The sequence below is a fragment of the Macaca nemestrina genome, chromosome 3 (assembly GCF_043159975.1).
Source record: "Macaca nemestrina isolate mMacNem1 chromosome 3, mMacNem.hap1, whole genome shotgun sequence".
Classification (NCBI taxonomy): domain Eukaryota; kingdom Metazoa; phylum Chordata; class Mammalia; order Primates; family Cercopithecidae; genus Macaca; species Macaca nemestrina.
The window spans coordinates 24,096,266-24,120,575 of NC_092127.1; the positions used below are offsets into that span (position 1 = coordinate 24,096,266).

At 37.8% G+C, this 24,310-nt stretch overlaps 1 long non-coding RNA gene across 1 annotated transcript in view; it reads left to right on the forward strand.

The window, feature by feature from the left end:
* The window catches only part of LOC105466717 (uncharacterized), a 36,564-nt gene extending 12,549 nt beyond the window's left edge, over positions 1-24,015 (forward strand). The window contains exons 3-4 of the long non-coding RNA XR_978430.2: positions 22,093-22,217; positions 23,765-24,015. This is a non-coding gene — a long non-coding RNA (uncharacterized lncRNA). The remainder of the gene's footprint in view (positions 1-22,092; positions 22,218-23,764) is intronic.
* The last annotated feature ends 295 nt before the right edge of the window (positions 24,016-24,310 follow it).

The window sequence follows — 24,310 nt, forward strand, 5'->3', positions numbered from 1 at the left end:
TAGAGAGAAAAGCTTTTTATATATAGTCAGTACAACAAATATGTATTTATCTTAACATCCCACATTACTGTTTTTACTCTGTTTATTATACTGAGGACCAAGCTCTGATTTTTTTTATCTTGCCCAAATTCCTATCTAAGGGGTCTGGAGAGTCATGCCCTACAAACCATAAATTCTCATCAGATGGGTTTTATTTAACCTTGTATCTCCTGACTTACTTTCCAACCTATCTCTGGCATAACATTATGAGACAAGGAAGAAAATCAAAATATTGTACCCCAAAACATGTTTATTTGCCATATCTTGAAATGGCCCTGCAAAGCTGTTCTTTGTAGGGGAAAATTTGTGTCTGTAAAGAATCTTTATTAACATAGCTAGATCTTTTTTTTTCCAGGCCCTCCAAATCCTAAAGAAATTAACTAAAAGTCTAGCACTTTTTAAAGATCTGAATATGAAACATTGGTCATCTGTTGTCTGAGGGCAGGCACTATAAGACTTCAAAAGAATCTTGGTCTCCACAATCTTTTATCTTAACCTGAATATTTTCTTTCTTTCTATCCATCCCAGGTCTTTGGACAAACTCAACCAATTGTCAACCAGAAAAAGTTTAAATCTATCTATAGCCCGGAAGCCCCCTCCCCTGCCCTACTTTGAGTTTTCCTGCCTTTCTGGACCAAACCAAAGTATTTCTTAACTGTATTTGATTGATGTCTCATGTCTCCATAAAATATATAAGACCAACCTGCACCCAAACCACCTTGGACACATGTTCTCAGGACCTCCTGAGGACTGTGTCGTGGGCCATGATCACTCATACTTGGCTCAGAGTAAATCTCTTCAAATATTTTACAGAGTTTGACTCTTTTCATTGAAAATACTCATAATTTCATTATATTAATTTAGGCTCAAATTTATCTTAGACACAGATTTGCTCACTATGAGAATGAACTATGATTCATACCCTCATAAATTTCTCCAGACTTTATTTGGGCAATAGCTAAAGACATCTAAAGATGTGTCCCCAAAATATTTCAATCCCCTCACCTCCCTTTACTCACTGCCAGATTGATGACATTGATGTTTGCTTCTCAGCAGGGAGGCAGCAATAGAAAATCTTGCTGACACTCCATCTGGGATGCACTGAAAACCACCATGGTGAATATCAGGGCCAGTTCTGTCCCTTCTGATCAGATCCTTTTCTTCCCTGCTTCACATTTGGCAACTGTTCCTTGGCAGTTGGCTAACGCTGATACACTCCTGAATGCAATTGCCCGGACAAATACCTTCCATTTTCTGGAAAGAGAAAACTTTTCAAATAATGGGGATTCCTGTGGTCTGGCACAAATAACAGTAATTTTGTATTCCCCATCCTAGCATATGTGTATGTGCTGAACTTTGAGAGGAAAACCACTTCCTAAAATCTTTGTTCTATTGACTGGAGAAGCCTGAAAGTCTACTATTGCCTCCCTTTCTTTGATTTTAGCATTGAGCCCTTCCTGGGCTTATGCTAAGTGTAAATATTTCTGAGGAAAGTAAAATGTTGTGAATAACACATTCTTGCTAGTTTATCAGATGTTTTCATGGGCAGAAGGTATAGAGGCTGCATTAGGGTGCCTTAGGGGAGAGTACTTTATGATTGAAAAGGGACAGTAGAAGTGCTGGCCCAGAAAGGGGAAAAAGGAACTGCAAAAAATCAACCCAGTCTTCCTCGAAAGCCCCCACCATTGGTTAATTCAAGGGAGAGAGGGAGGAGAGAAGGAATGGAGGGGTGAAGGGAATGAACAAAGAGAGGGAGGAAAGAAGGGGAAAAGATCCAATATAATTTCAACTAAATTCACCTAATAATTGTATTAGAACTTTTGGTAGTTTTCATTGTCTCTTGGGAACACACACACACACACACACACACACACACACACACACTTTCTCTCTCTCTCTCTCTCTCTCTCTCTCTCTCGCTGTCTCTCTGAGTCTCTCAAGTAACCAGTGTCCTTCAGAGTCTTTGGACACTAGCATCCTCTGGCTTCACTGGTCTCCACAGCAATATTCCCTGGCACCAGCTGGTCTTCAGTCACAGCCATCACGAGAGTCGCTCTTTTTGCTCATGAACTGCTCCGAAAGAGCTCCTGCACTAATGCGCATCTGGGCTTTCACTCATTTAGGAGAGTCTTGCATTCAGACCAGGCAAGCACAGTCTGCTTTGCAGCCCTAATTTGAAACTACTTCACCCAAGAAGAACAACCCCCATGAAAAGCTTCACGTCCATACCTTCAGCTACTTCTAAGGCCCATGTATGTCACTCAGGAATCACGATGTAGGTGGGTGGATATCCCACAAGAAGCAGTCTCTTCTTCAGAGTCCTCATGAAAGATGGCCACAGCCACTTCTTTTCCTTTGAATTTCTCATAACATGCATGATATGGTTTGGCTGTGTCCCCACCCAAATCTCATCTTGAATTGTACTCCCATAATTCCCATGTGTTGTGGGAGGGACCCAATGGGAGATAATTTGAATCATGGGGGCAATCTCCCCCATACTGTTCTCATGGTAGTGAATAAGTCTCACGAGATCTAAAGGTTTTATCCGGGCTTTCCACTTTTGCGTCTTCCTCATTCTCTCTTTGCCTGCTGCCATCCATATAAGATAGGACTTGCTCCTCCTTGCCTTCCACCATGATTGTGAGACTTCCCAGCCACGTGGAACTGTAAGTCCAATTAAACCTCTTTCTTTGTAAATTGCCCAGTCTCAGGTATGTCTTTATCAGCAGCGTGAAAACGGACTAACACAATACTGTAAACCAAAAATAAAATCCTAAGCCCCACAACCAACTGAATGGACACCCTCTTGGCCAAGAGGATTCCAAAGAAACCTGAAAAACTGAAATCCCAGCCATCATGGGAAGGGAGGTTAGACACACCTCGTTATACCCCTGCCTTTTGGAGTTTAGATACAACTGGCCAGCATTGATGTTAAAATAGGGATCCTAAGACTGACAAAACAGGCTCTTTGCGGCAATAAAACACCAAATTATAAACAAGACCTAAAGCTATACAAGGCAAAGATTAAATCACACCCTATGAACCATAAAATCTGATTAAATAAGTTGTTTTAACCCAGTATAATGTGGCTTACTTTCTAACCTGACTCTGGTTTAGCATCACATGATAGATAGCAGACTCTAAAGGAAATCAAAATATTTTACCATAAGATGTATTTCCTTGACATATTTTGAAATAGTTGCTGCAGGCCAATGGATTGAAATGGCTCTACAAAGTCATCTCTTGTGGGGGAAATTTGCACCTGTAGAAAATCTCTATGAATGTCGCCAAACCTTCCCTTTCTAGGTCTTTCCCTGGATATGGGAGAGGTTAATTGAGAGCCTGACATCTTTAAGGTCTGAAAGTGACATTTACCATCTATTCTCTCAATGGACTGCTACCTGTAAGGCTTCATCTTATGTAACAAGAACTTTGGCTTCCACAACTTCCTTATCTTAACTGAAGCATTCCTTTCTACTGTTTTCAAGTCTTAAGACAGTAGATAGTAGCTTAACTCTCTCAACCAGTGGTCCACTAAATAATCCCTAAAACCTACCTATGACTTGTAAGCCCCCCTTAGATATATCACACCTTTTGGGTCCAATCCAATGTATACCTTCCATGTATTGGTTTATGTCTTTGTCTGTAACTCCTGTCTCCCTAAAATGTATAAAACCAAATTATAACCTCACCACCTGGGGTACACTTTCTCAGGACCTCTTTAGACTGTTCCCTGAGCCATGGTCACTCATACTGGCTCAGAATAAACCTTTTAAAAATACTTTCCAGAGTTTGACTTTTCCGTTAATGTTGCTAAGCAGGGGAAGGAAAATCTAGACACACAAACCTTAAAACTATATATTATTCCTTCCCTCCTCCCCTCCTATTTTTATCATGCCCATGGCCTGGAAGAGATGAGCTTTCCACTTGTTGCATTCTCCTCTTCTTGAATCTAACCTCCTAGCCCAAAGAGGGATTTTCTCTACACAGTTGGAGAACTCTATAAAGTAATTCTTCCAGGACTGGCTGTTGATTCTAGAAAAGGAGAAAATAAAGAAGTTCAGAAAATTTTCTCAAGAAAATGATCTAATTGGAAAGAAAATTACGTTAGTATAGAATGTTATTTTGCATATCAAAAGCTTAATGATTTCACATTCTTTCTGTTTACATTTGTTCCATAACAAATCCTAATTTCCACTTAGGAAAATAGCTATTTGAAGATATTATGGCAAAAATCGTGTCCTCATACCAGAAAAAAATTTCAAATTAATAGTTTTCAAAATTATTTCCAATATAAATAAACTTTCAGAGATAAGGCAAAAAAACTAATAAATATACCTTATAAATATATCCTCTCAACTTATATAAAATTTTTAGAAAATGAAAGAAAATTATATAACCTCTTTGTAGAAATACAATGAACCCAAAGACTTTTTTTCTTGAGGCTTCCAAGAGTTAAATTTCAACAAGATTCGACATTACTTTTGTGTCCCATGTTCAACATTTCTTATTTTCTAATTATAGTTTGAATTCAAAATTTCATTTTGAATTTTTCCTGGCCCTTTCTTACCCATCATGCCAACTTAAAAATTATTGTTCCATCGCCAGGAACTACCCCACCCACCCCATTTCAGATGCCTACGATCTGTAAAGTATCAGTTGTCAGTTTCATCCCCATCTCAGTGTTTCCAGGACTAAGCTCTACAGAACTACTGGCTCCCTGCCCAAAGACTTAGGGGTAGTCTGCGTGCTTTGTATTTCTCCACTGTGCAAAGGGCACAGCAATGCCTTGAATTCTAGAAACTTAATCTGATTCCCTGACATCGAGGGAATTAACTCTAACAGCTTTGTGAAGGTCACACAAGCCTGATCACTCCCTGTGGAATATTGGAAAAGACTTCAACCCATTTTAACCTTTGTTTGCCCAGCTCCTATCAACTCTTTCACTCTCCTTGAAATTGTCTAAGAATTCACAAGCAGTTGGCTGTAAAAAGAAAAGATCCTATATAAATACTCACGTTGTTTTTTCTATTTCCTTCTTCCAAGTACATTGAAAAGGACAGGATTTTGCACAGGAAACACTTAATGATAATATTTGGAGGAAACCTGCTGACTTGGTAAGACACAGTTGGCCAAAATTCAGGTCAGAAATACCCAGGGAAGTCGAAGGCTCCTAGAATTACCGGGATGAGGTTTCTGCAAGCAATGAAGCCCTCTGTAAAGGACAAGGGATACTATTGCTTACAAAGGGAAAAATGGAAACATGAGCAAGGCTGCAAGCAGCCCACGGGTGCTGTGCACAGGTGTGCCAAGAAGTAACTGAAGTGTGACTTTGCAATGAATTGAGGAAATACGGGCTCTCATATTTAGTGATAATAAGAGACCGGAGGGGAAAAATAGAGAGGAAAAGGGGAAAGGAGAAAAAGATGAAGATAATGCCAAGAAGGGATGCCTATCTAAGAAGGAATTCAGCAAAGTCAGATCGACACTCCACAGTTATGTGGATAATTCTCTGAGACACCAGTTGAGAGATTTCTAGATGAAAATCCTTTACTAAAGGACTGTTGAGAGTGTTCTTGTAGTAGTCATTAGTATCCTTAATAATTATAAGCTGCTAATCCCACAGAGTAAAATCACTTCTTTTGTTTCCTAAGGGAGTAGGTACCAGAGAGACTGTTCATTTATGTCTTCCTAAAGGATTATGAAGAGCAGTGTATTTTTTGCCTATTAAACCAACTGGAGAACAGTTCCATTTGACTGGTATCAAAACATATGAAAGGATGTATTAGAAGCTTAGACTATCAGGCTTTTAAAGCCAGAAGGTATCTTAAATATATTGTAGGTTAATAAACAAAGGATAGATGGCAATCCAAGGTCATAGCTAGTTGGGGAGAGAGGTGACATTTTAATATCCAATTATTGTGAGTTATGACAGTAGGCCATTTCCAAGGGTGTTAGGGAGGGTAAACAGAGGAAAGCCTGTTATCTTCTCAGCTCCATCTGCAAATGGTGCCCAACACTAGGCTGAGGACTGAGGAGCTTGAGCTGGGGGAGAAGACAAACATGAAACAAGTACTTAAAAGTAACCAAAATCTGTGAAGACATATACATGATGCTATGAGAGCACATAGCTGGGGTCTGTATTCTGGGGATTTTGGAGAAAGATTATGAAGGAATGAGATTATCAAAGGCAAAGAGGGGCATGAGGAATAGAAACACAATATTAAAAGATCAAAACTTTCCTTCAACTAAACAGAAATAGCTTTTGTCTCCTCAGCTCTTCAGGGAAGGCTGAATAGGAGAATGAGGGGGTGGCCTTTGGATCTGGAGTGCCCCTGTCTGGGCCCCGCAGATGTGTGATCCAGCATTTTAAACTGGCACAGAGCCCAGGCTTACAGCTGACAGGTGTGTGTTCAGAAGAACGAGGGGAAGTCCTGTTCGGCTTGAGATTCACACTTCACTCCTGAAATTCCTTTCCTAATGCAGCTTTCAGGTGCATAATCACTGTCTCCATTAACTCCTCTTGATCACATAGCCAGCATGTGATCTTGAAAGTTTCTGAAAATCAAAGAGAGTCTCTAAAGTCCTCCTTGAACCATTAAAGAGTTTAATTTATAATAATTTTACTAGTGGGCTTTTGGGCTCTGCCAAGTGGTCAGGTCTTGGGCCCATTCTATTTAGTCCCAAAAGGCACTGAAGAAGATAAGCCTAAATAAAGAATAATCCTTTATCTTTCTGAAGATGTGTCAAGAGTCTTACATAATATGGTTGAGATAGAGGAACTAGAACAGAAATTACCAGTAGACATGAGGCTACTGGACTTCCTTTAGTTTTGCACAATAGTCCCCACTTCTTTTCGGTTTTGCTTTCCATGGCATCAGTTACCCACAGTTAACCACAGTCAACTGCAGTAGAAAGCTATTGCAGTATTTTGGGAGAGAGAGAGAGCAAGAGACCACATTCACGTAACTTTTCTTATGATATGTTGTTATAGTTATTTTTATTTTATTATTAATTGTTGCTAATTTTTAACTTTGCTTTTAGATTAAGCTTTATCACAGGTATAGGAAAAAAACATAGTATTAACATATAGTAGGATTCAATACTATCTGTGTCTTCAGGCATCCACTGGGAGTCTTGGGATGTATCACCTGCAGATGTATTCCCTTGTCCTACTGTGGACAAGATAATCTGTTCTTCCTGCAGCTCCACAGTTCTGTATATGTGTATTACCAAGCACTATGCACTACATGCTTGGTGGGGACTAAAGAAGGGGTTAGAGCTTGGAGAAAGCAGTGATGCAATGACGTGATACATCATCACATCACAATCAACAAATAAGAGTCAATGTTTTCTATATAGGGGATGGGAAGAAGGGGATATTGTTTTTCACATGGTTCTATCAGTCATACACTGTGAAATATCACCTGATGATTTCATACCTGGTAATTCTTGCTAATACCTAGTCTCCTAATAGGGCTGGGTCTTCCATCCTTTAAGAGGAGGACAGAACCCAGAACCAAAAGAGAAATGTTCATCTTTAGCGTTACAAAAGAAGCTCTAAAAGCCCATCTCAGAAACAGACTTGCACTTGGGAGAGTCCATCTTTGTTCCAAAATGAAAGAATTGATGTAGCCTGAGGAGCCAATGTGAAGAACTAGAACATAGAGACTACGAAATATAACAAGAGCACGTGGTAGAATGCCAGGGAGGACAAAATAGAATTTCACCACCCAGCTGGGAGGAGAAAAAGCCCTTCTTGGATTAGGGAAAGATGCTGGGGAGGAGCTGGAAAGGATTGAGACATTAGTACAGAGCCTGTTCCCTTCCTCCAAATCGGGATTAAAATTTCAAAGAATAGATAGAGACTCTCAGATGGGTTTGTGAATCTCATGTCAGAAGATGGGGAAATTGCCCTATATCAACTACCAAGATAGGGGTAGGCCCACAAAGGGGAGGATGGAGACACTAAGAAAAAGTCCTGGTTGCTCCTCCATTTGGACAGAGTTAGCTGCAGAACATATCATCATCATCATCATCATCATCATCATCATCATCACCATCATCATCATTATTGTCTTACTCTGTCTTGTCTTCCTCTGACCTGCTCTGAAATGTTGGTTATTTTGGGGGAAACACTTGTTCTGGTCTCACTTTTCTATGAAAAGGTACTTCACCTAGAGCAATTGTTCCAGTTTCTCTCCAGCTCCTCCTTATTCTCCTCCATGGTAAGAAATGTGGCTTATTTGACTGATGAGCTTGAGAGAGGGACAAAGCTCTGTACTTCTGGCTTTTCTCTCCAGAAACTCTGCCTATGAACCAACTTATGTGATCTGTGGAAGTGGTGGAGGAGAGAGATATATGTGCATATGAATATTCTACCAGGCTTAAGAGCCAGAATCAAGCTCATCATTATCATAATGATAATTAGCATTTTGTTTACAGTTAGTCATTTAAGATTTGACACTGCTATATTTTAAGGGGTCTTCGTATTCAGAAGCAATGTAGTTTTGTAAATGTACATATGGTCAAACACTATTGCTTGTTCATGAGGGCTATTGCATTTTGGATTGGATTGGATTGGATTGGATTGGATTGGATTGGATTGGATTGGATTGGATTGTCTAGTGAGTGAATGCTTAATGATACCATGCACTTAATGGCAAACCAAATGTATCTAATAAAAGCTGAGTGCTGTGTTGTGTTTACTTGAGAGCACAGAGTTGCATAGACAACATAAAACAAGTGAACAAGCAGTTTTTAACTTTGGTTTTGTTGCCAGATTTTATTACTATCAGCACTTTTTCAAATACGTTTTTGAAAACCTAGATTTTATACTATTGCTAGTTTTCTATACAGTCAGAAGCACCTACTGTTTGTAAATTAAAATCTAGCAGGTAAGAAATTTCAAAATTTACAGATATTTGTACCAAAGATCTTCAGAGACACAGGATGCTGTAAACTACAAATGCTTACAAAACCATTTTTGCTTGTTCTGGAAGACAACAGCCTGCTGTGGTATTCTTAACTTGTCTGTCAGGACACAATTAAGGAGATATATACCATCTTGATATTTCCAGCTGAGAATAGCCGAGGAAACTGCAGACAGATGGCCCAGGTGCAGCGCCCTAAAGAGCTGTATATGCTGCTTTGCAATTAAGGAAAATATTACCTCATGGAGTACCATTTGGAGCTGTGTTTTTCAATAAGTCAAAAGGTTTAAATATGTTTGCTCTAGCACACAGTTCAATGTGAAGATTCTCTGTCTTGCACTGAAGTCATGTAATTTAAGCTGCAGGGTTCCTCGAAACAGATATTTCACAAAAGCAATAGGGACGCCCGACTGATTTCCCATTTTTCACAGCAGAAAGATCCAAGAAACCTAGTTTCTGTGATGGTGTTTTTCCTGGCATCTGTAGTTGACAATGACAGTAAAAATGAAACTCAGTGAGCCTCCAATCCAAGTTCAAAGATTCGTGATTGATAGTGTTTTGTAACTATCACTGTAGGATACTATGTGTAGAATATATATGTTTTAGCCCCATTTTGCAAGGGGTGGGGTTAGAAAGGTTAATTTAATTCTTTAAGGCAAAGGCAATACCCAAATCCAAATCTCTTGATATCTAAGGCTCAACTCACATTGGTTGTGCAAAGTGCAATGGAAATATTAAAGTTATATAATTAATTTGATCTTTGTAGACAACTAATAATTTTGGTTTTTGCTCATTCAGTCTATTTAGCACACCTTATGTTGAATTAATGGTTAAAGACTATATTTATACAATAAAAAGCCACTGTACTTAAACCTTAATAATAAAAAAATTAAAACATAGAAATTTCATTGATTCATGATCTTAAGATGTTTACCTTAATTTTCCATGAATTAATTCTACTAATTATTAATTAATTAAAATAATTTCCATTAATTTGGTCTCCATGTTAAAAAGTTAGGGTAAACAACTGCTTTTTTTTCTTTATACTTTGTGACTCATAGTGTCAACAATATATTAAGTCACAGCATGGAGCTGGAGATCTGTAGTTACATCCTTATTTATGCTTTGTGTTGACCGGGTGACTCCCTCCTTTCTCAGTCTTGTGTCACCATGCTCTTCTTTATTATTCTTTTCCTGCTTCTCTGAATATTATTTCTCAAGAGACAGTTTCTGAACCACACTACTTGTATTCAAATCCTGCTTCTGCCACTTTGTTGTGCTTCCATTTCTCTACCTATAGCTCATGCTTGCTATGAGGATTAAAGAGGCCCATGATTATAAAGGACTGGGAAGCATACATGGCACATGGTAAGTGTTCAGTATGTTAGCAATTTTCATCACAGTCTATATCGTCATCATCGAGTTGCTGCTCTGCGTTCTTTTCCTTTGCCCTCCTTTCAAATGTAGGCTACTGGAAGACTATTGATTCTGGCCTCATATTTCCATGTGAAGGCACTTTACTTAGAGCAACACTTCTAGTTTCTCTCCCCCAGGGAGGGAAGAGTGGTTATTTCATTGGCAAGCTTGGAAGAGAGAACCTCTTTTTTCTAAACTGCATGTATGCCAGCAACTTATGCTCTGATTCATTCTCCCTCTAAGCCAGGGGCAAATAAATATGTCTAATTACTGGGTAAAAGGCTAATATTATCTTTTAGCCTCAGAAATAGAGCCATTTTCAAGTCATTGTAGAAGTCCAAAAAGGGAAAAAAAATAAATAGAGCCATGTTTTCCATTTAGCTTTACCAGTAGAAAAAATAATATTTCCAACTTTGACTCTTGTGTCTAGTTCCACACTGGTTACAAACTTTGCAGGGGAAGAGGAGTGTTTCACACTGACCTTCTAGGACCTCAGCATTCACATGTACCCCAATACTATCCTTGCTTCTGCATGCGCAATCTGCCTCCTCAAATTCCCTCTCTCATTCAATGACACACCTGCATATCCGCTTCTGGGGCAGACCTGTCCTGGTATCTCAAACACTGTCCAAAACTGAACGTATATCTTTGTTCCAACTATGATCCTCTTTATTTCCAGCCTCAGTGACTTTGCCTTTCATCTTGTCTCCGAAGCCAAAACCCAAGAGCTTTCCTTGACATATTTCTTTTGTTCAACTCACACATTCAGTTCTATCTCCCTTATATGCTCTGTAATTCTTCCTGTTCTCCCCTATTTACCTTTCTATGTCCTTATTTGTGGTCTTTCCTCAGAGCTCAGGCCTAACAACCTCCCATACTTTTGCCCTACCAGCAACTTTTCCCCATCTTCTCATTCTCCAACTGCTATTGGGGTTATCATTCTAAAACAACAACAACAACAAAAACCCGTGTCACATCCCTTTTGGGTAAAGTCTGAACTTCTCAGGGTAGCAGCTTCCATTATGTGTGTCCTGTCTAACTCTCCATCCTGATCCTCATGACCAGTCTCCTCCACTACTAGCATGTCCTATGTCTTGGCCACACTACACTCTTACGAGAGTGCTGAGATTCATTCAAGGGGCTTATTTGTTGGAGGTTGAAGCACAAAAACTAATTTATGTGATCAAGAAAAAATTAATTTTACCATGACTAAAGTTTCATCTTACCTAATGTGAATAAAAACCTTTGAGTACTTCAAATACACATTCAAATAATTTGAATAATTTAAAAGTAACCATGGCTAAATCAAATACGCCTGTTGAGCAATACTTTCCTTTATAGCACATCAATATTAACTTCTCTATTGTCTGTGAAAAGAAGTCCAGTGGATCACCTCTCCAGTCTCACGTCACACAATCTTCAATGTGGGGCTCGCCGGGCTCAAAACAATGGCTTGGGCCTCAGATGTTGTATGGCTGTTCCTGTCCCATGAAAGCTTCAGCCTCATTATCCTCTTAACCTGCTGGTCTCAAGTCAGACATCACTTCCTTCAAAGAGCCTTTCCTCACTCTTCCATCCCCCAACACATCTCCCTGCACACTCTACTGGGCTCTATGAGGACATTTCCTGAACCTTCTTTCCCTTGCCTCTTTACCTTACCTGGATGTTCCTTGGCTCATTTAGTCATGCACTATGTTGTGTAGAGCAGTAAATACCTATTACTTATCATCAGGTTGACATGTAGTAGGTGTTTAGTAACCGCTTATTAAATAATGGATAAAGTGTTTATGTTATACCACACATCATTATACAAAAGATAGAAGAATAAGATCAGATAAAGTAAAATGATACTTTTACAGAGTAAATGGTATTGACTTTTAGAAGCTTACGACGTACACTGAGGAACAAAATTAAGTGGGAAAGATCAGTTATTTTAATGGTTTTTTTCTTATTCTTAGAATAATAAATGTCAACAATCATTTTTCAAAATACATTTTAATGCAGCAAAAAAATTGAATAGTTACATTTATTAATTATAGAAAATTCAAAGGAAAGTCAATTCTTGTGTTTTTAACAGTTCTAAAATTGTTTGTTGCCTTTGAGACTCCCAAGCAAGAAAAACTGATCATTCCCTTCCACACTTGTATTTCTCATTTCCTTAATTAAATGTGAGCTGCACAAGCTTGTTAAAGCTAGTTTATGTGCAGTGGGTTTGCATTACATTAACTTGGACAATAGCTGTTAATAACTTTTCCTGTGCTCTTAAAATTTCACTGTTACAAATACCCATAAATAATGTCACCCTGTTTTGGAACAAGAGTTTGTGAAACACGTCATCTTGAAGCTAATCATAGCTCAGGCTGCTGTCACTAATTCCAGGCTTCACTTCTTAACAGCTTGATAAAGCCCTGGCTGTGAGTCTACCTCTGGTTCAGCACATGATTAGGGCAATGTCATTGATTTTATCAACACCAAAAAGTCAGCCTTGAGTCATTTCACTTTTTGAACAGAACATCGTGAGCATTTTCCACCAAAACTTAATTAATCATATTTTTAATCATTGCCTTGTTTCAACATGCACAGCAGACTGTTCTAGGAAAAACAGTAGGTTAGTCAGATGGCTAATAAAACTCCACTGGTAAATTGCTGCATTTACTTCTTACTGCATGGGCATTACAGTCAGATGTTCCTGGGTCTTCAGACATGACTCAGAGGCTGCAAATGTCCAGGCACATTCATAGACAACTCACCAAGGACCATTGAGACACACACACACACACACACACACATACACAAACTTGTGGGCTCTAAATGAGCTGTAAGAAATGGGGGAAATCAGTTGCAAAGCCGTTATACCTGATGTGAGAATGATTGCCTTGTGCTAGTTTTGAGTCAGGGAAAAGACCTGCCATATCTACCAAATGTGTGGCCCCTTGAGATTTGTGCCTGGACTCGCAACCAACCCATTACGTTAATTCATCATGTCTATTAAAGAGTACTAAACATAACCAACTCAGAAAGTGGTAGTCCAAACAACACCTAAATGTTGCTGACCAGTAATTTTTTCTTCATAAGCATGTCTCCAACTGGTCAGAGTTGACAGTTGATTTTCTGTCTTCTCACAGCTTCAGTCAAGGCAGCGTATCTTTTGCCAGATAGGTGATGAGAGAGTAAAGAAAGAAGAAAATGGGAAGATTCTGAATATTTATTAAACTAACACAATCTATAAGTTGAAAATGCATATATAGAGCTTATGACAATAATTTCCTTCAAGAAAATTATTGTAGAGCCTAGTAGGCCAACTATTGTATGACAAACAGGTCCTTTGTTATTTAGTAATAACAGTGTTTCTCAAATGTCTCCAAATGTCTGACTTAAATGGTACCTCACTTAAATGAGTCTGGAGAGAGCACACTCCCAAGGTAAAGCAGCAACTATAAGAGAGTGTATCAAGTGTCCTAACAGAGAGGTAAGTAAAAGGTGCTATGGGAGTTATGGCTAGGAGATAGATAAGTTAGTAAACGCTATTTAAAGGAAGTGATGTCTAACTCAAGACTACAAGATAAAGAGGACTGTAAGGGTGAAAATGTCAGGAAAAAAGCCCATGCCATGCCTAGAGGCCTAAAAGACTGTGTTTTGAGCCTGATATGCCCAAGTTTCTCAAATAGGGTTGAAAAATGTCCACTAATTATAATGGTCAATTATATAGCGGAGAGGGGACAGTATGTATAACTGTTATAATTTGGATTTAGTCTGAATATTCATGGCTAAAATTAACTGCCCACCAGCCACGCTGGCTCAGGCCTGTAATCCCACCACATTGGGAGGCCAAGGCAGGCAGATCACTTGAGGTCAGGAGTTTGAGGCCAGCCTAGCCAACATGATGAAACCCCATCTCTACTAAAAAACACAAAAGATTAGCCAGACGTGGTGGTGGGCTCCTGTAATCCCAGCTACTCAAGAGGTTGAGGCAGGAGAATTGCTTGAACCCGGGAGGTGGAGATTGCAGTGAGCCAAGATCACGTCACTCCAGCCTGGGCGATGGAGTGAAAATATGTCTTAAAAAAATAAATAAAATAAAGTCAACTGCCATATATACCCACTCTGGAGCCTTGTTTTGGCATTATCCTGATGCACATCCCCTCGAGCTCCATTGGAGAAATGCGTCTTTTTAATTATTTGATGTGTTACATCCCACTGGACAGCAGGTAAGGAAACCTTGGTTAAATTGAAGTTCAGTTTCTAAAGCAATGCATTATTGGCAGAGTCCACGATATTGGCTTCCTCTGCCCACCCCCAACCGCCACCAACATGCACAAGATTTTCCAACTTTCCAAAATCCAGTCATTCTAAAGTTTTGCAAAATATTAAACATTTTTTAAATCCTCCATCTTAAGATATGATCTTATATACTGAGTGCTTTTTTCTTTGACATAACTATAAAGTGGCAGTACAGAACTAGACTTCTATCTCATTTCTGTCTAACTTTTCAACTAACATTGAAGCACAATCCTTCTATGGTAGATCTATAATTGCTTATAATTTGATGTATTTGTCTCTCTTCTGTTAGACCATCAACTCAGTCTTTATATTTCTCATGTGCATAATAAAATTTCTTACAAACAACAAGCAATAAATGAATTATTGTAGATTTAAAAGACATATGAGATAACCATAATAGGTTTTATTCAGAGCCTAAAGTTGGAAACCAGCTTTCTAGCCAGAAAGGACAGAAAAGCACTGAGAATAACAGATATCTTTACACCTTCATTTTGAATCTTAGCATAAAAGAAAATGGTTTTTAAATCAAAAGGATGCCAGACTATTTCAAATATTTTAACACTAGACCCCAAAGCAAAACTAAGAAGATTTGTAATGGGGCATAAAGAATCCTGCCAGTGATACAAACAGTATTAAAATTAGATTGTAAAAGCGAAAAGTTTGTACATCTGTATTACCTAAGCAAAAGATTATTTATGCCAAGAAAATTACATTATGTTTCTAATAAATACATTTCAGAGCTGTGTGTATGTTTGTGAGAGTATGTGTGATTAGTATTACTACTTTAAATATATGCCTATGTTTCATGAAGACACAGAAATCACTATTAAGCTTGAATTAAAAAGTAGCCTGCTAGTAACAATCAAAACTTGCATTTATGAGAGACTTTAGAACATACCTGGTAGTATTCTAAAGCTTTACATTTATTAACTCATTGTGCTATAAAAACCTTATGAATTAAGTGCCTTTCAAATCTTTATCAATGAAGAAACAAAAGTATAGGAGATGAGGTAGCTTGTTCAAGTCACACAGCTAACATGTAGCTGAGTAAGAATCTCACCTAGCCGGTCTGAGTCCAGTGTTCCCACCCAACCACTATGTTATAATGCCCTAAAAGAAAAAGAAGTGATTTCGAGAAAAAGAGTGATTTTTGAAGTCAATAGTTTTTAAGTTATCCATATTGTTATTATGTAATAATTTTGCAGCAATTTAATAGATGCTTGGATGGATGGTGTAATGTTTGATTAATAAGGAGGTATATGGCAGAAAATATTTTAAATGTGTCCATTTATTTCTTTTAAAATAGTTTAAATTGAAATTTAATTTTAAAATTAAACTTAGTAAGATATTTTTTAAAAGAAACCAATTTGGAAAGAAAGTTTTCTTTTTTTATATTTTGACATTTAACAAAACAATAGATAACTATAATTTGAACAATGTTGTAAGAAAACAAGGCAATTCTCAGAGCTGCCTTCTCCTTTCCTACCTCTGAGACCACTCAGGTGACCACTTGAAAATCATTTAGTTGTTCTGTTTTTGCACTATTTCTATGTTTCTGATGCTATTTTATCACTTTTTTCTATTCCTGACATCATCTACTGATTTTCTACCATGTAAAACACATCTCATGATATGTGAACTTCCAGTATTGCTATTGAGAAGTTCAATACCATTCTCACTTCTGAGGTTTCATATTTTTCTTTTCTGTATCTCTTTCTTATTCTCTTTCTCTCTCTCTCTCTCTCCCTTGTTCTATGAAAGTTTTTTATGGTATTCCTTTTTTCCCCAGGATTTTTAAACTTTACGAAGGTGTCACTCTGTGTGGGTCGTTTTGAAACGGCACTCCACAGACCATTTCAAAATGAAAAACATGTTCTTCAATTCTAGGAAGTTTTCTTATAGTATTTCCTGGATAATTTCTCTCCTTTCCATTGTGTTCATTCTTTCATTTAAAAGTGTTCCCATTTAAACATTCAGCCTTATAGGCTCATTCTCTAATATTCTTCGCTTCCTCCTCCTGTTTTTCAACTCCTTGCCTTTATAGTCTATATTGTAGAAGATTTTCTCAATTTTTGCTTTTAGACTTTCTATTCATTGTTCTCATTCATGAATGCAATATCTTTTATCGCTTTAAAAGTCACCTTTTTTTTGCTTTCACTTTTAGTTTCATTCTGCTACTTGTATTATCTTTCTTCTTCTTAAGGCTCATCTTTCTGATTGTTCTGATTCCCAGTTTTCCAATAAGAGCCTCTCTCCAGATTCCTGGTTTCACTGACTATTCACAATTTGCATTTCATAGTGAGATGATAAAACTCAATTGAAAGTTCTTTGGCTTGTCAATAAGTAGGTTTCACAAAAGTGTTATCAGATTAAAATCTCACTCTCAGTAGGGACTCTGAAATATCAGTATCATCAAGTCTTTTTCCTTAGGTTAATCTAACTCTCCAGAGAAATATTACCCCATCTCCTGCCTAAGGGATGGGATTGGAGTAGGTAAAGGGTTGGCAGGTGGCTCTGTGTAATGTTTTTCTAATTCTTTTTTTTTTTTTTTTTTTTCTGCTGGCCCTTTCCATACTCACAATTGTCCTCAGCTGTGCCTAGTGTCTCCTCATTCTAGACCCTGTCTTACTCATTATTTTTCTGGAAAATAAATCTCTATTCTCCTGCCAGAAAAATATATGTATGTGGAAAGGTCAGGGGGCAAGTGGAGGTTCACTGGGCATGATCATTGCTGGTTGTGCCAGATACTGGGGAAAATTTTCAGATTTAGATCTCATGTGCCCCATAGATGTATACACCTACTATGTACCTGCAAAAATTAAAAAGCATTTTTAAAAACCCAGATTTACTTGTTCTTTATATAGACTCTTAATCTTCTCATTTTCCTTCTTACCTATCAAACCCATGCTTTCAGAGGAATCTGTTCCCTGAAATTCCAGAGCTTCTTCTGGGGTCCTGATATGTAAATCATTCTGTTTCTTGTTGGTTGCCCCAAGCCATTTACCACACAACTTTCTTGGAGCAGGCAGGGTGAATACAGCACACACACAGAAAATTATGGATATAGGAACTATTATTTTTTTAAAAAATAAACATGTACCTGCCTCTCAGCCTAATAAACAGAGCATTCCTGCTGCTTTTCGAAGCTTTCCTTGGAGTGTCCCTCCCCAGTCACATCCCCTTCTTCTGTTCTGAGTATAACCGTCATGTCAATGGCTTGTACTCATCATGACCTTACTTCTTCATATAGTGTCTCTGCATACACTATATATGTTACTGCTAAATAACATACTTTTTTATTCTACTTGATTTTTAACAGTGTGTGTATATATATATATAATATATAAACATTATATAGTGTTTATATATAATAACATAGTGTTTATATATAATATTATATATGCTGTGCTTATATGTATAATATTATATGTATAGTGTTGGCCAGGCATGGTGGCTCATGCCTGTGGGAGGCACTTTGGGAGGCCAAGGCAGTCGCCTGAGATCAGGAGTTCGAGACTAGCCTGGCCAACATGGTGAAACTCTGTCTCTACTGAAATTACAAATATTAGCCAGGCATGGTGGCACATGCCTGTAATCCCAGGTACTAGGTGGGGCTGAGGCAGGAGAATCTCTTAAGCCTAGGAGGCAGAGGTTGCAGTGAGCTGAGATGACACTGTTGCACTCCAGCCTGGGCAACAAGAGCTAAACTTTGTCTCAAAAAAAAAAAAAAAGTCTGTTATTCATATATATAAAAATGGAATTATGTTATTTATATATAAATATATGTACATAAATGGAATTAATGTTATTTATATATATATGGAGTTTTATATTTTCATTTCATTTTATATTTTCATTTCATTTTTAATATTTTCATTTTGTTGCTTTTAGATCTAGGCTATTTATTTTTAATATTGCTATATAATTTTCCTTATATAAATATCCCACAATTTTATTTGTTCTTTTGACTGTTGATGCAGAATTTAGTTGATCCAGTATTTGCTGGCATGTCTTCTGGTTCACACTTGCAATTATTTTTCTGAAGAATTCGACATAATATTACCAGACTGTGTGAATTTGTACCTTCAGCTTGACTAGGCAATTCCAAATTGTTGTCCAGGGGTTGTACCAATTTACATTCCCCCAAAATACATTCGCTTCTTAGTGTTCTTCATCCTCTCCAATCTTGATGTTGCCACACCTGCTTTGCAACTTCCTGAATTTGGTTGACATCTCTCATATGTTGTGTGTGGTTCTTTTTTTCCTTTGGTGAATTTCTACTTATTTTGCTCTGCTGTCATTTTAATGGGCTTTCAGAAGGAAGCAGAGATAAATGAATACAAACAGCCCATCATATTTAACTGGAAGATCCACATAGGAGTCGTTTTTCTTTATTTACATCTGGATTATTGTAACAATGTGATTGGTCTCCCTGCTTCAGCCTTTGACACCCTAAAGTATATTCTGTACAAGGAACCCATGAAAATCCTGGAAAATGTGAATCAGATCATGTCACTCCTCCACTCAAAATCCTTCATGGCCTTGCATCTTAGAGTAAAAGCCAGTATCTTATCATGACCTGTAGATTCCTACAGCATTTAACCCTCACTACCTCCTCAATATCATCTCCTCCTACTACTCTTGTTATCCCATCCAACCACCCTGGCTTTTTCACTATTTCTTGAATATAACATATGAGCTCATTATATAGCTTTGTCATATAAATTAGGGTACCTTGGTTTACAGTTGATTCCAAGACTGCAGTATAATCAGGTAAGGATAACATTAATGTGTGAAGTAAGGCATCTATACAGGTAACAATTGATTTGTGAAAATGTAACGCATTATTTTAGAATAATAATAATTTTTAAAGTTTTTACCTTTGTTTTACAAACTAAATAAACAACATGGAATTAGATTTAAAGATGTAAAACTATACCCAGATTTTCCTTAACAGTTTTGTTTACGTTTTAAACTTCATGTCTTGAAAAGTACTGGAGGTAGGGATTGAGAAGGAAGCCTTAACATTTTAGATGTATACTTCTGTATTGTATGAATAAGGGAAAATATTAAAGAAAATTTATAACACTGTTGCAATGAATTTGACGGGCTGACCTACACACACCCCTGCGTATGCATGCACCCACACATCATCTAAAGTCACTTACTGAATAAACACCGTAGATTAGGATAATTAAGGGGAAAGTCCATTTGAAGTTATGAGAAGAAAACAGACATTTTCAAGCACTTTGCAAGGTTAGAGACTGCATAGAAAATTATTTTGATAAAGGTAAAATTTGAGAAATGGTAATTATTTCCATTTTGGAGATTTACAATGACTCACTCTATACCATAGCTATTCTCGATCATTGCTTAATTTTCCTCCGACTAGTTCACCAATCTAAGAAGTGTTGTGTCTTTCTTCTTAAGGTCAGAAAGGACTATAATTTCTGGCTCAGGGAAATTGCATTTTAGCTTGGTGATGAAAATGTACTGTATCAGCATGCTCTTCTGCTTCAGCTTGTTAGAGACCCAAGCAGTATCAAAAGCATTTCTATTTATTCGACCTAACTAAAAACATACATTTACTCTTGGCTCTAATTTTTAATTTGCTTTTACCACGAGGATTAGGATTCCTGTTCTGTTGCTCCCACTGCATGGTTTGAATCATCAATATGGAATCTACCTGCTCTTCTTTCCAGAAAATTCCACCAAAGTCAGTGCTATATTTCTTTTCTATATGATCCTTTGTCTCAAATTATGGGCGTTAGTTTCAGGAATTGTGGTTGCTCAGCTCTCCTTCCCTTTTACAGGAAATTGATGTTAAGTTATTTTCACAAAGATGGAAATGGTATTTGTGTTAGCCATAGAGATCCTCTGCTCTGATCTCCCTACCTGCTATGATAGAGGCACTTGGGCAAGCAGCTTCCAGGTGCCGCCCCTTCCAATCTGCAGGAATATTCACCTGAGGCCATGCTCTCCACAGGTTGAGTGGAGAGCAGTGATTGAGCACTGGGGCACTAAATTCAAGACTCCTCTGACAACTTTTGCTTGCCAACAGCCTAGTCAAGACTTTCTCAGAGCCTCAATGCAGTATGAAACTCAGCCTACCCAAGCCTCTTTCCTTCCTTCTCTTCTATCACAGGAGTCACAGCAGCATAATGGTCTGAAGTCTTCCTGTCCTCCTCCTCCTGCTCCTCTTCCCTTCATCCTATAGCACTGATCAGCTCATAAGCACTTTGTAAATTGGGCAATGAGGTTGGTTACGTGGACATGGTTTATAAACAGTGATTTACACACCATTTTTTCTAGTAGACTGGATAATCTTCAGTTGGATCCCTCAGCTCTGCTAGTACTCAAAGCCTTTTACAGCTCTACTTTAAGAAAACTAAAAATGAGATAACTATATGCAAAGTTCCTCCCCAAAGAGGCTCACCCTATCTTTGCCCTCCACATTTAAGGCAGATTTATTCTTCCTCCTGGGTCCACCCGTACAGCAAATCGACTCCCTTGAACTCCACTTCTATCTCTAACATGTTGGCACCCACAATTCACATTTACACTCTGCTGGTTTTTGCATTTTGAGTGTCCCTATAGCAATTTCCAACCACACTGAATTGACCTCTCTGTTCAGGTTGTTTAAGATACCAATTTTTTTGGTTCTATGGTTACAAATTGAATAGGTATGCAGGTTTATTAAGCTATTGTCTTTCAGCTCCAAACTGGCCTGCATTGGTTTCCTAACAAATGACCAAAAGCTATGTAACAAATGACCACAAATTCTGTGGCATAAAATGTCATCCTTTGATTATTTCACATTTTCCATGGGTCAGGAGTTTGGACAGGGCTTAGGTGAATCCTCTGCTCAGGATCTCGCAGGGCTGCAATCTTGGTATAAGAATACTGTGATTCTTATTTGGAGCTCAAGAGTCTTCAGAGTTCATTCATGTTGTTGGCAGGTGGCAGCTGTACACCTGAGGTCTCTAATTTTTTCTCTAATTTTTTTAGGCAGGGATCACTCAGCTCCTGTAGGCTTCCTGCAGTTCCCTGCTATGTGGCCCCTTTAGGCAGTTTGCAACATTGTTGCTTGCTTTCTTCCAGGTCAACAGGAGAGTGCCTCACTGACTTCCAGTCTCTCTCCTGTTGGCTGTGACTGAGTCTTAGATAATTGCGACATAACCACTAGAGTGACTATCCCAGCACTATTTGCTGTATTATGTAACCTAATTAAAGAAGTGACCGTACCATCATATTCACAGGTTCCGCCCACACTCAAGGCTAGCAGTTGTCTACAAGGCAGGTACCCAGGAAGTGAAAATCTCTAAGGTCCTCTTACAATTCTACCTACCACACTGCACTCTGGACTCTGTTTTATGATGTTGGGGTTGAAACTCGGCTAACCATGTTTCTTCTTGACCACCAGCTTCCTTGGAGGTTCTGTCAGTGTTGGGCATAAAGAGAGGTAGAAAGACTGGAGAAGAGAAGGGTCATTCCTTCCTGGTTATGCTGTTCCTGTCAGCACTGCTTCAGCAACAGCCCTTCCCTCTGGTAAGAGTGGTTGGTTTCAGTCTGTAGTTTATTGGCAATCCCCAAAACAACCTCATTATGTCCCCTCAAAGCTCTAAAACCGTGTTCTATGAGACATCTCCAAGCACTTCTTTTGGTCCCTTCTAGTTTCTAAGAACCCCATTTTTGTTCCTTTTTCCCCAAAACCTAGGTTGGGAACAATGTTCTTTTGTTACTCCGTTTGGATTATCTCAGTGTTTCTTTTTTACTTTTTCAGTAAAACATACAAGTACTCCAATGCTTGTTTAATCAATTTCTTATATTAATTTCCTTCTGAAATATAATTGATGTAGTTTCTATATTCATGACTTGACTCTGGCCACTGCAATACATTTTAAATAGTCTGCCCTACTGCCATTTTTTCCTAAGGTCTCTTATTTTAGTGGAAGATATTGTTGAACACAGGTTCTTCAAAAATGCATATATTGGGTTATAACAAACATGTTTGTAATCACCTAAATTTTCAATGACTAAATCTTCTATCGTATGTATGCACCATAATTTATTTATTCAGTCCACCATCTTGGTTATTTCGAACATTTTGCTATTACATATAATTCCATGATAAACATCCATATATGCAAATGTTTGCCCACATCTCAGCTTCTTCCTTAGAATGAATTCTTAGAAGTGAAATTATGAGGCTGAAAGATGAAATTTTTTTTTAAATTTTGGATATCAAATTTTCTTTCTGAGAAGTTATGACAATTTAAACTCCACCAACCATGAATGAGGATATATATTCCTCTATCCTCTATGCTCTCACCAACACATTGCTTTCTTTATCTGTTAAAATAGCTGACATTTTGATAGATGAAAAATGGCATCTCATTTTAACTCATTTTTAATGTTCAAAAATCTTTCTATATGTGTGTTTGACATGTTTATTTCTTCTTTTGTGAATCAACTGTCATTGTGCCTCTTCTAATCACTCCCACCAGAAGAGACATTATGTTCCTTTCAGCGTAAATAATACTTTATTTGCATTTGGCATTTACTATACTCTGCTACTACTCCACCACTGGTATGGGAACATTTTTGTGCTTCTTTTTTTTTTTTTTTTTAGATAGCTCTGTCGCCCAGGCTGGAGTGCTGGAATGCAGTGGTGTGATCTTGGCTCACTGCAACCTTTGCCTTTGGAGTTAAAGCAATTCTCCCAAATAGCTGAGACTACAAGCCCATGCCACCACACCCAGCTAAACTGTTGTATTTTTAGTAGAGATGGGGTTTCACCATGTTGGCCACACTGATCTCAAACTCCTGACCTCAAGTGATCCACCTGCCTCCATTTTTCTGTTTCTCTTAATCGTTATCACAATCTATTACTTTTCTCAAAAGCTTACTCTTCATATCGTTTACTCCATTTTACATCCTGCATAGAAATTCAACATCCTAGCAGAATTTGTGCTATACCAGTAAACCCTCCCTATGTAAGGACAAACTTAAAAACTTGCAATGGGAATTAGACTGGAAGATTCCTTAGACTTTCTCCAGCTCTTATATTTTGTGTTTCTCTGGTTATATTTCAGGTCCTTCTCTGGCAAGCTGTATTCTTCAACACATTTGATAGTTTCTGAATATAAACTATGCATAACTTTGAGAGATCTTCCCATTCCAATGAACTTGAGTGAGCACCTGTAAAGTGGAAACACTCAACTTGATAAATTAACCATTATAAAAGTTTATTTCCATGAGATGACAATATGTCAAATATTTAGTAATAACTCTCTGATGTAACATATATTCAAATATATTATTCTACTAGTTTATTGACTTTAGATAAATTATTTACTATCTCCAATGCTCACATTTTCTGGATGAGAGATGGGTATAACAATAATTAATTTTAATTGAATAAATAAATAAAGCACTTTTAAGAAAATTAAGTGATAAAATATATGTCAAGTCTTTAGCACAGTGTCTGACAGAATTCAACAAATATTTAGGGAGTTCCTATTATGTTTCAGGTACTCTTCTAGGTTATGGGAACATAAAAATCAATAAAGCATAGACTTTCTGCTTGACTACTGCCCTCACTGAGCTTAAATTCTAATGAAAGAGATGAGCGATTAACA